At 45.2% G+C, this 17,090-nt stretch overlaps 1 pseudogene; it reads right to left on the bottom strand.

Moving 5' to 3' along the window:
- Window positions 1-1,040: 1,040 nt before the first annotated feature.
- LOC120565440 overlaps window positions 1,041-17,090 on the bottom strand; it is a 24,439-nt pseudogene continuing 8,389 nt past the window's right edge.

Raw genomic sequence — 17,090 nt, 5'->3', positions numbered from 1 at the left:
GCCGCGGTGTGTCCTGCTAGGCCGTGGTGTGTCCTGCTAGGCCGCGGTGTGCCCTGCTATGCCACAGTATGTCCTGCTAGGCCGCGGTGTGCCCTGCTATGCCACAGTATGTCCTGCTAGGCCGCGGTGTGCCCTGCTACGCCACAGTATGTCCTGCTAGGCCGCGGTGTGCCCTGCTACGCCACAGTATGTCAGGCTAGGCCGCGGTGTGCCCTGCTAGGCCGCGGTGTGCCCTGCTACGCCGCGGTGTGCCCTGCTACGCCACAGTATGTCCTGCTAGGCCGCGGTGTGCCCTGCTACGCCACAGTATGTCCTGCTAGCCCGCGGTGTGCCCTGCTACGCCACAGTATGTCCTGCTAGGCCGTGGTGTGCCCTGCTAGGCCGCGGTGTGCCCTGCTAAGTGAACGCTTATAATACATGAAACTGGCGACCACAGACAGAGAGCAGCGTAGTGGTGCGTCTGCTCTGCGGAGATCTGCTCTACAGGCTTAAAAACAGGACAGTCTATTTGTTTTTTTTACGTGAGGTGTGTGTGTGTGTGTGTGTGTGCCTGTGTGTGTGTGTGTGTGTGTGAAGGGCCACACACACACACACACACACAGAGAGAGAGAGAGACACATACACACACAGAGAGAGAGAGAGAGAGAGAGAGAGAGAGAGAGAGAGAGAGGAGGGAGAGAGAGAGAGAGAGAGACAGAAGGATCATAAAGTGTCTATATTTCTTTATAATTAAACTACCGATACACAGGAAGCGATTTAATTACGTTTTTAGTTCTCGTTTCCTCTGATATTAGTTTTATATGTTTTTCAGCTCCGTGCCGGCTCCAAAAAAACAAACTGAAGAAACGACAAACGATCCCAGAGGGAAAGCTCTCCATCTCGCCTGTGACTCTCACAATCCTTCGCCGTGCGGCGCTGCAAGGTGGAGGCGGTTAAAAAGAGCAGCACGTCCGCTCCGCCAACGGTCCGCAGACGCCACGCGGTCAATGTAGCCGAAATGTTTGTTGACGTTACCGAAAAAAATGACCTCAGACGAGTGACTTTAATTCCTTAATCCTGGGAATAAAGTCAAAAAGGCAAGAGTGGCTTTAAAAAGGACACAAATATACGAACGATCATAGTCCAAATTTTGACTATAATCTTGATAATTTTCGGGTTATTCCAAAAGAAATGCTGACAAACTAATAATCCTGACTTTATTCCCAGACTTTCACTGACATTAAATCCAGACTTCTGACTTCTAGTGTTTCTTACAATGACCCTAATCCTCTTTGAAGGCAAAGAACTTCAAAATGAGCTCACAAAAATAATTTAACATCATGCACACCAGGCTTTTCCGGTGGGGTTTTTGGACATGCGTCGGAATGATGAGGAGTGTAGTGGACCCCTGGTGGGCCTTGGAGGCTCAGATGGAGGATTTGGAGAAGGAGACCCTCAGGTGGTGGTTCTCTCCCAGGTCGTGGTTGTGGAACTCGATGAGGGCCTCGACGGCCTCTTCCACCGAGCCCATCTGGATCAGCGCCATCTTGTGGTCCTTCCTGGGAGGGAGAAACCAACACCATGTTTTCAGACTCTTTATACCAGTAGTTCTCAAGCTTTTTACAATAATCATCCCCCCTTTGAACTGTTGAACAGCTGCAACTAACGATAATTATGGACACACACACACACACACACACAGAGAGAGAGAGAGAGAGAGAGAGAGATGTCAAACTCGTGGCCCGTGGGCCAAATCTGGCCCATCTCACGTTCTGATCCGCCCCGCATATCAATTTAGCTTCACAATTAATTTTGGCCCGCCTAGTTGTGCGCCAAACCAAAAACATGGGAAACTGTTTTTGAACTTGCAATTACGCCACACTCAACGCAGAATTTTAGCAAATTTGCCGACTTTGAGACTCAGAAATTCCCCTGGAAGCAGAGAGTTTAATATTCAGGCTGAGAAAGAGCTTGTTGTGGGTCAGCTGGGTGGTAGCCTACTTAGAAAATGTAATCATTGTTTTGCTCGATTTGCTAAATTCTAGGATGGTTTTGGAACTTTTTTGCTGACTTTTTCAGGTCTTTATGTGGACCAAACTGTGAGTGATAAGACTATATGAGACATGGAATAATTGAGTCAAAGTTATTTGACTTTTTCAATGAAATAAAAGCATGTTAATAAACTGTACATGTCTGGCCCTTGGTGCGATTCTCTTTTTCCAGTGTGGCCCTTAGGGAAATTGAGTTTGACACCCCTGCTTTACAGGAACATGTACCTAAACCGCCCGCCAAATATGTGTACCTAAGTCTTCCACAAACCGAAGGGAAAACACTGTATACAGGATGTCCATGTGACCTTAAGGAAGGGCTTTGGGACAAGGCATGAATGACTGTTTCAGGACAGGGCAAGGAAGAAGGCTTCCAGACGATAGTTGCAGGGCAAGAATTACGAGTTCTGGGCAAAGGATAAGGACTTAAGGGCAGGAATCAAGGTTTTAGGACTATAAGGAAGGCTTCAGGAAAGAATAAGGGCTTTTGGACAACATCAGGGGCTACACAAAGGCTTTAGGGCAAGAATGAAGAGGAGGATGCATGCTTCTGCTTAGGGCAAAGTCTGCAACTCTAGGACAAGGACAGGGGTAAAATATGACGACATGGGCTGTTGGGCGGGACAAAACGGGAATTTCAGAATAAGAAAAGGAACTTTAAGGCAAGGATAAGAGTTCAGGACAAAGGATGTGTGTTTCAGAACAAAGACAGGGTGACTTTGGGATGAAAGAGGGCAGTCTGAGAGGTAGAGAACGTAAACGAAAGGACTCACTGGAAGAACTTGAAGGCCTTGACCATAGCTCCTGAGGTGGAAAACAGCATCTTGAGGTCGTCCTCAACCACAGACGGGCTACAAACACAAAAGGTTAAAAGGAAAGTTGCAGGTATGAATATGGTATGGACTAACATCAGGGGTCTCCAACCTTTCTTTATCTAAGGGCTACTTTAAAAAAAAACTCAAAGTGGCAAAGAGCTACTTGCATCACATCGTACTTCATTTATTTAATAAGGTGAATGAAGATACTGTTTGGACACGTATGAAATTGCAATACCCAAAGCTTATGAATAATCTTCACTTCACGTCAAGCTTCATGCCTATTTTATACTTCTTTTAGCCCACAAAGTTCGAGCTACATTACTGAAAATATTCCCCATCAGGGTCCAAGAAAACATGACCACTTAACACTTCTATGGCCCACAAAGTTAGCTCCCTCACTTTTAATATCGTGGTCATTTTGGGTCTCAGTTTGTCAACCTAATGGCTGCTGGAAACCTGCTCTTGAGCTACCGGTAGCTTGACAGCTACAGTGCTCAGCATAAGGTTATGAACCCATGCTTAAGTTGACTAAAAAGAGGAATAAAACAATCATCTTTTGGAAATTGATCTTAATGCCTTAATTAAAGAAAATTAGGAAAAATCCAACCTTTAAGGACAGCAATTTTCTTTGTGAATGAATAATATATCGTGAATAAATAAATGTTCTTCCTTAAAACACAGGGGGCATAAGTCAGTACACCCCTATGTTAGATTCCCATAGAGGCAGGCAGATTTTTATTAGGCTAACTGAAATAAAACCACACTTGTTGGAGGCCCCTGGACTACAGGATGATGGTTTCTTTCCTCCGATTCTGCAGGTTGGATGGACTTACGGGATGTTGGAGAGGTGCAGAGTGGCAGAAGGTGGGAAGATGTTTGAGTAGTTTTTGGAGCCCGGCTTCTTGAAGCGGTGCAGTGGGGAGTTGCTGTAGTCTTTTGTCAGACCTTGGTCCTCGTGGCCTTCGCGGGGAAGCTGAACGCTGGTGTGTTTGGACGGCGTGATGCGCAGAGGTTTCCCGTGCAGCTGCTGGCCGCTCAGGTGGCTCATGGCTGCAAGGAAAGACGAAGGTGAAGAACGCTGCTCAGGTTTATGACTGGAAGAAACCACTCCATGCACATACTGTATATTCTAGAGCTGCTCCCTCTTAGCCGATTAGTCGACTAATCGGTGGTTTTGGTCTCAGTCAACTTAGATCTCTTTAGTCCATTAGTCATGTCTGAAGCTTTTTTTCATGCTGAATGACTTATTTCCAAGAAACGTACGAGCACATCTCTGGTAAACACAAGAATTAAAGTGGTGCTTTTGCATGACTCTTTGCGGAGAAACTCAGATTTACAGATCTGTCGATTAAATCAACTAATCGATTAGTCGATACAGTTGAATGAGTGTTAGTCGACTAATTTCTTCAATCGAGCACAGCCCTAGTGTATTCTGCACTCAACCCAGTGTCTTTTCAAAAGGGGCTCCCTCTCTCCCATGCAGATATCTGAATGAAATGTATCTTGACTGGAGAGTCTGTGGAGTACATGTAACTGCTTTTACAATTCTTGATGTAGACATTGATAGTTTTCACAGCACAGCAGGTTAGATGGAACCTTGTACAACTGGAGAATCTCTTTTAAAATCCAAGATGAATAATATGAAACTGAAATATACAGAGGCTTGCAGCAAAAAGTATTCATACCCCTTTGAACTTTCCCACATGTTGTCACGTTACAACCACAAACTTAAATGTATTTCATTTCAATTGTGAAGTGGAAGGAAAATGATACATGGCTTTCAAATTTGCAAAAATAATTCAGCCCCCTTTCCTCTGATACCCCTAAATAAAATCTAGTGCAACCAATTGCCTTCAGAAGTCAGGTAAATAGTAAACAGAGTCCAGCTGTGTGTAATCTAATCTCAGTATGAATACAGCTGTTCTGTGAAGGTCTCAGAGGTTTGTTAGAGTGAACAAACAGTATCATGAAGCCCAAGGAACATACCAGACAGGTCAGGGATAAAGTTGTGGTATGCATCTTATCAAAAGAGGCCCCAGAAGAAGGACACTAGCGTAGAGAAGTCACTTATCTGCTGCCACAGAGCTGCAGATGGCACCGAGCCTGTGTGGGAGGTTACCTAGCTGAGTGTGTGTGTGTGTGTGTGTGGGAGGTTACCTAGCTGAGTGAGTGTGTGTGGGATGTTACCTAGCTGAGTGTGTGTGTTTGTGTGTGTGTGTGTGTGTGTGGGATGTTACCTAGCTGAGTGTGTGTGTGGAACATTACCTAGCTGAGTGTGTGTGTGGGAGGTTACCTAGCTGAGTGTGTGTGTGGAACATTACCTAGCTGAGCCTGTGTGTGGGAAGTTACCTAGCTGAGCCTGTGTGTGGGAGGTTACCTAGCTGAGTGTGTGTGTGTGGGGGGAGGTTACCTAGCTGAGTGTGTGTGTGTGTGTGGGGGAGGTTACCTAGCTGAGTGTGTGTGTGTGGGGGAGGTTACCTAGCTGAGTGTGTGTGTGTGTGAGAGGTTACCTAGCTGAGTGTGTGTGTGGGAGGTTACCTAGCTGAGTGTGTGTGTGTGTGTGGGAGGTTACCTAGCTGAGTGTGTGTGTTGGAGGTTATCTAGCTGAGTGTGTGTGTGTGGGAGGTTACGTAGCTGAGTGTGTGTGTGGGGGAGGTTACCTAGCTGAGTGTGTGTGTGTGGGAGGTTACCTAGCTGAGTGTGTGTGTGGGAGGTTACCTAGCTGAGTGTGTGTGTGTGTGTGTGTGTGTGGGAGGTTACCTAGCTGAGTGTGTGTGTGGGAGGTTACCTAGCTGAGTGTGTGTGTGGAACATTACCTAGCTGAGCCTGTGTGTGGGAAGTTACCTAGCTGAGTGTGTGTGTGTGTGTGGGAGGTTACCTAGCTGAGTGTGTGTGTGTGTGTGGGAGGTTACCTAGCTGAGTCTAGCTGAGTGTGTGTGTGTGTGGGAGGTTACCTAGCTGAGTGTGTGTGTGTGGGGGAGGTTACCTAGCTGAGTGTGTGTGTGTGTGTGTGTGGGAGGTTACCTAGCTGAGTGTGTGTGTGTTGGAGGTTATCTAGCTGAGTGTGTGTGTGTGTGGAGGTTACGTAGCTGAGTGTGTGTGTGTGGAGGTTATCTAGCTGGTTTTTGTGTGTGGGAGGTTACGTAGCTGAGTGTGTGTGTGGGGAGGTTACCTAGCTGAGTGTGTGTGTGGGAGGTTACCTAGCTGAGTGTGTGTGTGGGAGGTTACCTAGCTGAGTGTGTGTGTGGGAGGTTACCTAGCTGAGTGTGTGTGTGTGTGTGTGTGTGGGAGGTTACCTAGCTGAGTGTGTGTGCGGGACATTACCTAGCTGAGTGTGTGTGCGGGACATTACCTAGCTGAGTGTGTGTGGGTGTTACCTAGCTGAGTGTGTGTGTGTGTGGGAGGTTACCTAGCTGAGTGTGTGTGTGTGAGGTTACCTAGCTGAGTGTGTGTGTGTGAGGTTACCTAGCTGAGTGTGTGTGTGTGAGGTTACCTAGCTGAGTGTGTGTGTGTGAGGTTACCTAGCTGAGTGTGTGTGTGTGGGGTTACCTAGCTGAGTGTGTGTGTGTGAGGTTACCTAGCTGAGTGTGTGTGTGTGTGTGTGTGGGAGGTTACCTAGCTGAGTGTGTGTGTGTGTTGGGAGGTTACCTAGCTGAGTGTGTGTGTGTGTGTGTGTGGGAGGTTACCTAGCTGAGTGTGTGTGTGTGTGTGTGTGGGAGGTTACCTAGCTGAGTGTGTGTGTGTGTGTGTGTGTGGGAGGTTACCTAGCTGAGTGTGTGTGTGTGTGGGAGGTTACCTAGCTGAGTGTGTGTGTGTGTGGGAGGTTACCTAGCTGAGCCTGTGTGCAGTCCGACATCTGAACCAGAGCGTTCTCCTTCTTGTTGAACAGAATCTTCACTCTCATCACGTCGCCGTAAACACCTTAACACACACACACACACACACACACACACACACACACACACACACACACAGGTTAAATTCTTCATACAGACACAAAGACCAACAGGTAAAGCTACACTCTGGGAACCAACCAGCCCAAGCCCTGACCCTTATCATAAACCACACCTGTCAAACTCAAGGCCCACTGTCCTGTCTCACACTTTTGGTGCTTTTTTTCAATGTTTTTGTAACTGTTTTTTCGGCTACTTGTGGACCAAACGAAGACGTAAAACTCAGAGCAGAATTTGGCAGATTTTCCGACTTGGAGACTCCCAGAACAGAGTTTTTATATTCAGGCTGTGGAACGGGTTGCTGTCGGTGTGGGGAGCTGTTGTTAAAAATGAAATCTAGGTTTCGCTTGATTTGCTAAACGTTTGACCCCAAAGTACGGTTGGTGTGACTGGTGTGATCACTCCGTACCGGGCCCGGGCTGGTTGCTGTTTACTCTAAACCGGGTCCTGGCCCGCTTGAAAGAGGCGCGCCTGGGCACGGTTGGGTTGGGTTGGACTAGGCCAGTGTCCCTCTAGGGGTACTCTGGAGGCCTGCATGGGGTAGGTGACCAAAACTGTCTTCAGTTACAAGGCTGTAGTTACTTGTACTGGCTTTATTTTCTCCAACTTTGTCGCTTTTTTCAAAGTTTTTGTCGCTGTTTTTGAAGTTTGTCAACTTTTTTTTTAAAGGTTTTGTCATTTGTTTTGACCTATTCTTGCCTTTCTTCGGTCTATTTTTCTTCACAGTTTTTGTCACTTTTTTCAAATATATTTTTCACATTTTTTTGTCACTTTTGTCGCCTTAGTGTTGACTTCTTTCTACTGCGTTTAAAAAAATAAGTTTTAGTTACTATTTTCAACCTATTCTTGCTTCCTTCTTTCTACTAGGGCTGTCCTCGACTAAAGAACTTCTTAGTCGACTAACACTTATACGATTTTGTCGACTAATCGATTAGTTGATTTTAATTGACAGAGCTGTGCGCTTTGAGAGGTGGTTAAGACTAGAAAAGCACAATATAAATGTAGTTAATTAACCATCTGTAAAACTGAGTTTCTCCACAATTAATCTTGCAAAAGCACCACTTTAAATCTTGTGTTTACCACAAATGTGCTCATGAGTTTCTTGGAAATGAGTAATTAAGCACGAATAAGCATAAAAAATGACTAAATCGACTAAAGAAATCTTAGTCGACTAAGACCAAAACGACCGATTAGTCGACTAATCGACTAAGAGGTGGCAGCCCTACTTTCTACCGTCTTTTTCCAAGTTTTTGTCGTTAAAAAAATAAAAAAATAAAAAAAGTTACTGTGGCCATTTTTTATTATCGTTTCAACGATGGCGCAGTAGATAGGACACGTGCCTTTGGCGTGGGAGACCCGGGTTCGATTCCCACTGAGATACATCAACCAATGAGTCCCTGAGCAAGACACTTAACCCCTAGTAGCTCCAGAGGCGTGCGACCTCTGACATAAATGGCAAAACGTTAAGTCGCTTTGGATAAAAGAGTCAGCTAAATGACATGTAATGTAACATGTAATGTAAAATGTTGTCCAGGTACAAGGTGTGTGATCACTCCGTACTGGGCCCGGGCTGTTTGCGGTCCAGCTGTTTACTCTAAACCGGTTCGGTTGGACTCGGCCAATAGGCATCAGTGTGATCGCTAAAGGCGCCCGGTCTGGTGCTGACCTGACAGATGAAGGGGCTTTGTAGTGGTGTAAGCGTGCTCTGGCCCTGGACGGTTTTGCTGCAGTGCGAGTGCTCGACAGCGCAGTTTTGGGGGCTGGGCGATATATCGATATATAAAAAAATATATCAATATATTTTTAAATGAGATATGGAATTAGACCATATCGCATATATGCGAATGTGCTAATGTACATAAATTTACATAGTAATGTTGATTTTGTGAGTTATATTTGGGATTATTGTGTTATATGTTACATCAGTTGTTTCTCAAACATTTTACATGTGATGGGGATGGGGGTAGGGATAGTGAGAGCTTGTGTGTGTGTGTGTGTGTGTGTGTGTGTGTGTGTGTGTGTGTGTGTGTGTGTGTGCGGGCATGCGTGTTTTTTATTATTGTTATGATTACATTTTTATTTTTATTTGATTGCATCTACTCTGTTCTGCTATTCTGTTGTTTGGACGTGATCCTGAGGACCCCCATGAAAATGAGATGTTGCATCTCATGGGGTTGATCCTCTAATAAATGTTCATAAATAAATATCAATAAAGTTCAAATTTTGATCCTTGCTCCATGCAAGCTGCTGACTCCTTTTGGATTGGCCTCCTTTATTTTATAGGCTTTTTATTTAAGATTTTTATTAATGTAAATGTGCACCTTATGGAGCTTTGATTTAAAAAAAATAAATAAAAAAGTATAAATATTGTTATACAGTATTTATGTTTACATTTTATTGTTATTTGAACAGCTGAGCATTTAATCATGAACCAGGTGAAGAAACCTGTTTATTATTTATTCATTTGATTTTGCAACGGTTTCTATGAAACTACTTGTCATATTTGGCTTTGACTGAACATTTGCTCTCACTTTGCGGAAAAAAAATATCGGGATATATATCGTATATATCGATATTCAGCCTAAATATATCGGGATATGACTTTTGGTCCATATCGCCCAGCCCTAGTGGGAGTTCGCCCTTACGTTCCAGCGTGGGCCTTCGTGAGGTCGAGTTGGACACCTCTGGTCTTGAACCAGGGAACCAACGCTGACACATTTGGGAGTTTTAAATTTAAAAGGCCGGAGCTTCCGGAGGTTTAAACACAGGAAATGAAGTGAGGAAATTAGGTGTAAGGATCAGAGGAAATCAAAATAGCCGATTACACCGTGTAGGAGCTCTGAGCTATGAATTGTGGGAGTGTCGGCGAGCAGCCGATTCAGCACCGAGGACATGCAAACTGAAAGAGGCCCGGCATGCAAACTCAGAACCTGAGACTTCACTGGAATCAGATGAAACACACAACACATGCAGCTCGGAGGACAAGAATCGGTCGCATTCAAGCACCACGACTAAACTCTAAAGCCTGGGACTGAGAGGCGTTCAGAGGGCCGGCCGGGCGTGGTGTCGGCAGGATAGGCAAGCGCTAGGGGCGCCGGGCGTGGTGTCGGCAGGATAGGCAAGCGCTAGGGGCGCCGGGCGTGGTGTCGGCAGGATAGGCAAGCGCTAGGGGCGCCGGGCGTGGTGTCGGCAGGATAGGCAAGCGCTAGGGGCGCCGGGCGTGGTGTCGGCAGGATAGGCAAGCGCTAGGGGCGCCGGGCGTGGTGTCGGCAGGATAGGCAGCTAGGCAGTGCTGGTGTCGGCAGGATAGGCAAGCTAAGCGCGTGGTATGCGCAGGATAGGCAAAGGCTAGGCCCGGTGGTGTGGCAGGATAGGCAAAGCCGGCTGGTGTCGGCAGGATAGGCAAGCGCTAGAGCCGGGTGTGGTGTCGGCAGGGATAAAAAGCAGCGCTAGGCGGTGGTGGTCGGCAGGATAGGCAGCTAAGCGCCGGGCGTGGTGTCGGCAGGATAGGCAAGCGCTAGGGGCGCCGGGCGTGGTGTCGGCAGGATAGGCAAGCGCTAGGGGCGCCGGGCGTGGTGTCGGCAGGATAGGCAAACGCTAGGGGCGCCGGGCGTCCCACTGAGTAAAGATAAGCTAAAGATAAGACACAAAATTACAAAATGGTGGAAAAAGCACCAAAAACGTTGAAAAAAGGAGACATAAATGGCAAAGAAAAGCATCAAAAGGGACTTAATTTTTTTAAAGGGACAAAAATGCCTGAATAAACAGAATCTGGAGATATATATTTTTTCGGTCAGTTTTCGGCTGGTTTTTTAGTCAGTTTTCGGCTGTTTTTTTAGTCAGTTTGTGGCTGGTTTTTCGGTCAGTTTTCGGCTGGTTTCTCAGTCAGTTTTCAGCTGTTTTTTTGGTCAGTTTTCGGCTGGTTTTTCAGTCAGTTTGTGGCTGGTTTTTCGGTCAGTTTTCGGCTGTTTTTTTGGTCAGTTTTCGGCTGGTTTCTCAGTCAGTTTTCAGCTGTTTTTTTGGTCAGTTTGTGGCTTGTTTTCGGTCAGTTTTCGGCTGTTTTCTCAGTCAGTTTTCGGCTGTTTTTTTGGTCAGTTTGTGGCTTGTTTTCGGTCAGTTTTCGGCTGTTTTCTCAGTCAGTTTTCGGCTGTTTTCTCAGTCAGTTTTCGGCTGTTTTTTTAGTCAGTTTGTGGCTGGTTTTTCGGTCAGTTTGTGGCTGGTTTTTCGGTCAGTTTTCGGCTGGTTTTTCAGTCAGTTTGTGGCTGGTTTTTCGGTCAGTTTTCGGCTGTTTTTTTGGTCAGTTTTCGGCTGGTTTCTCAGTCAGTTTTCGGCTGTTTTTTTGGTCAGTTTTCGGCTGGTTTTTCAGTCAGTTTTCGGCTGTTTTGTTGGTCAGTTTTCGGCTGGTTTCTCAGTCAGTTTGTGGCTGGTTTCTCAGTCAGTTTTCGGCTGTTTTTTCGGTCAGTTTTCGGCTGGTTTCTCAGTCAGTTTTCGGCTGTTTTTTCGGTCAGTTTTCGGCTGGTTTCTCAGTCAGTTTTCGGCTGTTTTTTGGGTCAGTTTTCGGCTGGTTTCTCAGTCAGTTTTCGGTTGTTTTTTGGGTCAGTTTTCGGCTGGTTTCTCCAGTCAGTTTGTGGCTGGTTTTTCGGTCAGTTTTCGGCTGGTTTTTCCGGGTCAGTTTGTGGCTGGTTTTTCGGTCAGTTTGTGGCTGGTTTTTCGGTCAGTTTTCGGCTGTTTTCTCAGTCAGTTTTCGGCTGTTATTTTGGGGTGATCCAGAATGAAAATTATAGTTTTTCTGCACGGAGTGGAGATGTGTTAATATCCTGACGTATATTTAAATTTGGTCAAATCTGTGGAAAGTTCTGCGTCCGCAGATTCCTGGTGAAACGTCGTCTTTTACTAAGGAACGTCTCTCCCATCTTGATTTAAACGTTCATATTTATTCTTTTCTATTTCTAAATGTTCTTCACTTTGAGTCTGTGTTCTTCCGGGTGTGAAAAACTCTTCTTAAAGTCAAATCTAAAGCTGCAAATATTGTGAATGAACTCAAATCAACACACAAAATCTGACAAAACCAGCAGACATTCATTCATTCATTTCTCCTCATTAAAAACAGGAAAAAAAACAAATGAAAAAAGAAAAAAATAAATCAACCAAACATGAAGTTAAAATCAGACCAATCAGGTGACAACGTACCGAAGAGAATAAAGAGGCAGTGGGGCGTAACTCTCTTTAGAGACAGCAGGAGGGACAGGACAGGTAAAGGTGGGAGGGTCCCAGGCGATTCCATGGTAACCAATTAAAAAAGGGGAGAGAAACAGACAGGTGAGGGGTCAATCAGGAGGTTAATTACCTTTGCAGAGGAGAGAGAGTGTGTGTGTTACTATGTGTGTGTGTGTGTGTGTGTGTGTGTGTGTGTCTCTGTGTCTGTCTCTCTCTGTGTGTGTGTGTGTGTGTGTGTGTCTGTCTGTGTCTCTGTGTGTGTGTGTGTGTGTCTGTGTGTGTGTGTGTGTCTGTGTGTCTGTGTGTGTGTGTCTCTGTGTGTGTGTGTGTGTGTGTGTGTCTGTCTCTGTATGTGTGTGTGTGTGTCTGTGTCTCTGTGTGTGTGTGTGTCTGTGTCTCTGTGTGTGTGTCTGTTACTGTGTGTGTGTGTGTGTGTTACTGTGTGTGTGTGTGTGTGTGTGTGTGTGTTACTGTGTGTGTGTGTCTGTGTCTCTGTGTGTGTGTGTCTGTGTCTCTGTGTGTGTGTCTGTTACTGTGTGTGTGTGTGTGTTACTGTGTGTGTGTCTGTTACTGTGTGTGTGTGTGTGTGTGTTACTGTGTGTGTGTGTGTGTGTGTTACTGTGTGTGTGTGTCTGTGTCTCTGTGTGTGTGTGTGTTACTGTGTGTGTGTGTGTGTTACTGTGTGTGTGTTACTGTGTGTGTGTTACTGTGTGTGTCTGTGTCTCTGTGTGTGTGTAGGCATTAAAAACATTACAGGAAGTCTAGGTAAAAAGGGATAAAAAGGTAAAAACATCATGTACTTTTTGCTTTTGTTTACAAGTTAATCTTTAGAAACCATCCAAAAATCAAGGGTTTTCAAAACACCAAATCAACGGGATTTTTACACCCAGAACCAAACTTTCTGTCACTTATTTTGTAACTTTTTTTGTCGCTTTTACAAATCGCCAAGTTAGGTCGAAAAAAGGCGACAACAAAAAGGCGACAGAAACCAACCGAGAAGGTCAGTGTAACTCTCATCAGTTCAATTCTCCAAGCACAAAAGGACAGTTGGAAAAACAGAAAAATGGATTTTCAAATATCCAATTTTTCATTTTTTTTCTGCCTAGACAAATAAAAAAAATTGGATCTTTAAACTGTTTTTCCAATTTTCTGTTTTTTATTCAGAGGATCAGAAATTTAGAAAATTACAAAATTGTGTCTGGGCTCCAATTATTCAATACTGCCATGGTATTCTCTCCCTCTAGTTTGCAGAATATGCAGCTCATTAACTGCATATGGACCAAAAAACTAAATAAATGATAGACTTTGGGGTCAGAGGTGCAGCTGATGGTTTCGAGGAAGAGAATACCATGGTAGTATTATGAATAATTGGAGCTCAGATGCAATCTTGTAATTTTCTAAATTTCTGATCCTCTGAATAAAAAACAGAAAATTGGAAAAACAGTTTAAAGATCCAATTTTTTAATTTGTCAAGGTGGAAAAAAAAATGAAAAACTGGATATTTGAAAACCCATTTTTCTGTTTTTCCAACTGTCCGTTTGTGCTTAGAAAATTGAACTGATAAGAGTTACACTGACCTACACCGACCCAAATATCCAATTTATCATTTTTTTTCCCACCTTGACAAGTTAAAAGAATTTGATCTTTAAACTGTTTTTCCAATTTTCTGTTTTTATTCAGAGGATCAGAAATTTAGAAAATTACAAAATTGTGTCTGGGCTCCAATTATTCATAATACTACCATGGTATTCTCTCCCTCTTATCGCCTAGCTACTCGAAACCATCAGCTGCACCTCTGACCCCAAAGTCTTTCAGTTTTTTGCTCCATATGCAGTTAATAACCTGCATGTTCCACAAAGTAGAGGGAGAGAATACCATGGCAGTATTATGAATAATTGTAGCAGACGCAATTTTCTAAATTTCTGATCCTCTGAATAAAAAACAGAAAAATTGGAAAAACAGTTTAAAGATCAAATTTTTTTTTTTATTTGTCAAGGCAGAAAAAAATTGAAAAACTGGATATTTGAAAACCCATTTTTCTGTTTTTCCAACTGTCCGTTTGTGCTTAGAGAATTTAACTGATATAAGTGTTACACTGACCGGACGCTGTTTGGCGGCTCGTGTGTGTGTGGACTCACCTCGGGGTTGAGGTTGCTGACCAGCAGGACAGAGACTCCAGCGGACATGTGGGGGGGGAACCCCAGCCGGGCGCCGCCGGGGAGGGACAGCGAGGCCAGGCCGGGCAGAGTCTGGACCAGGCCGGGGTAGTGGGAGGACACTGGGAGAGCAGAGAGGGATGTCAGACTGAGACAATAACAGCTAGAGCAGAAAATGACATCACTTTACTGTAATGCAGCCTGTAAGACCTGGAAAAGACAACACTTACCATATCACAATATCCAAAATCTAAGACAATATCAAGTCTCATATCACCATATTGGTATAACATCGATATATTGCCCAGCACTAATATGAAATACACTGCTCAAAAAAAATAAAGGGAACACTAAAATAACACATCCTAGATCTGAATGAATGAAATAATCTTATTAAATACTTTTTTCTTTACATAGTTGAATGTGCTGACAACAAAAACACACAAAAATGATCAATGGAAATCAAATGTATCAACCCATGGAGGTCTGGATTTGGAGTCACACTCAAAATTAAAGTGGAAAACCACACTACAGGCTGATCCAACTTTGATGTAATGTCCTTAAAACAAGTCAAAATGAGGCTCAGTAGTGTGTGTGGCCTCCGCGTGCCTGTATGACCTCCCTACAATGCCTGGGCATGCTCCTGATGAGGTGGCGCATGGTCTCCTGAGGGATCTCCTCCCAGACCTGGACTAAAGCATCCGCCAACTCCTGGACAGTCTGTGGTGCAACGTGGCGTTGGTGGATGGAGCGAGACATAATGTCCCAGATGTGCTCAAGTGGGTTCAGGTCTGGGGAACGGGCGGGCCAGTCCATAGCATCAATGCCTTCCTCTTGCAGGAACTGCTGACACACTCCAGCCACATGAGGTCTAGCATCGTCTTGCATTAGGAGGAACCCAGGGCCAACCGCACCAGCATATGGTCTCACAAGGGGTCTGAGGATCTCATCTCGGTACCTAATGGCAGTCAGGCTACCTCTGGCGAGCACATGGAGGGCTGTGCGGCCCCCCCAAAGAAATGCCACCCCACACCATTACTGACCCAGCGCCAAACCGGTCATGCTGGAGGATGTTGCAGGCAGCAGAACGTTTCCACGGCGACTCCAGACTCTGTCACACGTGCTCAGTGTGAACCTGCTTTCACCTGTGAAGAGCACAGGGCGCCAGCGGCGAATTTGCCAATCTTGGTGTTCTCTGGCAAATGCCAAACGTCCTGCACGGTGTTGGGCTGTAAGCACAACCCCCACCTGTGGAGGTCGGGCCCTCATACCACCCTCATGGAGTCTGTTTCTGACCGTTTGAGCAGACACACGCACACTTGTGGCCTGCTGGAGGTCATTCTGCAGGGCTCTGGCAGCGCTCCTCCTGCTCCTCCTTGCACAGAGGCGGAGGTAGCGGTCCTGCTGCTGGGCTGTTGCCCTCCTACGGCCTCCTCCACGTCTCCTGATGTACTGGCCTGTCTCCTGGTAGCGCCTCCATGCTCTGGACACTACGCTGACAGACACAGCTAACCTTGCCACAGCTCGCATTGATGTGCCATCCTGGATGAGCTGCACTACCTGAGCCACTTGTGTGGATTGTAGACTCTGTCTCATGCTACCACTAGAGTGAAAGCACCGCCAGCATTCAAAAGTGACCAAAACATCAGCCAGGAAGCAGAGGAACTGAGAAGTGGTCTGTGGTCACCACCTGCAGAACCACTCCTTTATTGGGGGGTGTCTTGCTAATTGCCTATAATTTCCACCTGTTGTCTATTCCATTTGCACAACCGCATGTGACATTTATTGTCAATCAGTGTTGCTTCCTAAGTGGACAGTTTGATTTCACAGAAGTGTGATTGACTTGGAGTTACATTGTGTTGTTGAAGTGTTCCCTTTATTTTTTTGAGCAGTGTATATATACGGGAACTATTTATAGTTGAATGAGAGGTGGGAAAAACTACAAGCTTTGGACGGACACACACAGGTTTGTGGCACTATCTTTGTGGGGACCTGTCATTGACATAATGCATTCCCTAGCCCCTTACCCTCACCTTAACCATCACAACTAAATGTCTAACCTTAACCCTTACCCTCACCTTAACCATCACAACTAAATGCCTAACCTTAACCCTTACCCTCACCTTAACCATCACAACTAAATGCCTAACCTTAACCCTTACCCTAACCTTAACCATCACAAATAAATGCCTAACCTTAACCCTTACCCTAACCTTAACCATCACAACTAAATGCCTAACCTTAACCCTTACCCTAACCTTAACCATCACCACTAAATGCCTAACCTTAACCCTTACCCTAACCTTAACCATCACAACTAAATGCCTAACCTTAACCTTTCTTACGACCTTAACCATCACAACTAAATGCCTAACCTTAACCCTTACCCTAACCTTAACCATCACAACTAAATGTCTAACCTTAACCCTTACCTCACCTTAACCATCACAACTAAATGCCTAACCTTAACCCTTACCTTCACCTTAACCATCACAACTAAATGCCTAACCTTAACCCTTACCTTCACCTTAACCATCACAACTAAATGCCTAACCTTAACCCTTACCTTCACCTTAACCATCACAACTAAATGCCTAACCTTAACCCTTACCCTCACCTTAACCATCACAACTAAATGCCTAACCTTAACCCTTACCCTACCCTTAACCATAACCTAATTCTATCCCTAATCCTAAAACCAAGTCTTAACCCTCAAACAGCCCTTTAAACTTGAGGAGGTCCAGCATTTTGGCCCCACAAAGCTGTCGGGACCCCACAAGTATACTAGACTCCCGGTTATGGAAATCCACGAATACAGTAAAACAAGCCCACCGACACACACACACACACACACACACACACACACACACACACAGACACACACACACACACAGACACACACAGACACACAGACACACA

The sequence above is a fragment of the Perca fluviatilis genome, chromosome 9, assembly GCF_010015445.1.
Source record: "Perca fluviatilis chromosome 9, GENO_Pfluv_1.0, whole genome shotgun sequence".
NCBI classification, from domain to species: Eukaryota; Metazoa; Chordata; class Actinopteri; order Perciformes; family Percidae; genus Perca; species Perca fluviatilis.
This window is presented reverse-complemented; position numbering and strand designations above follow the sequence as displayed.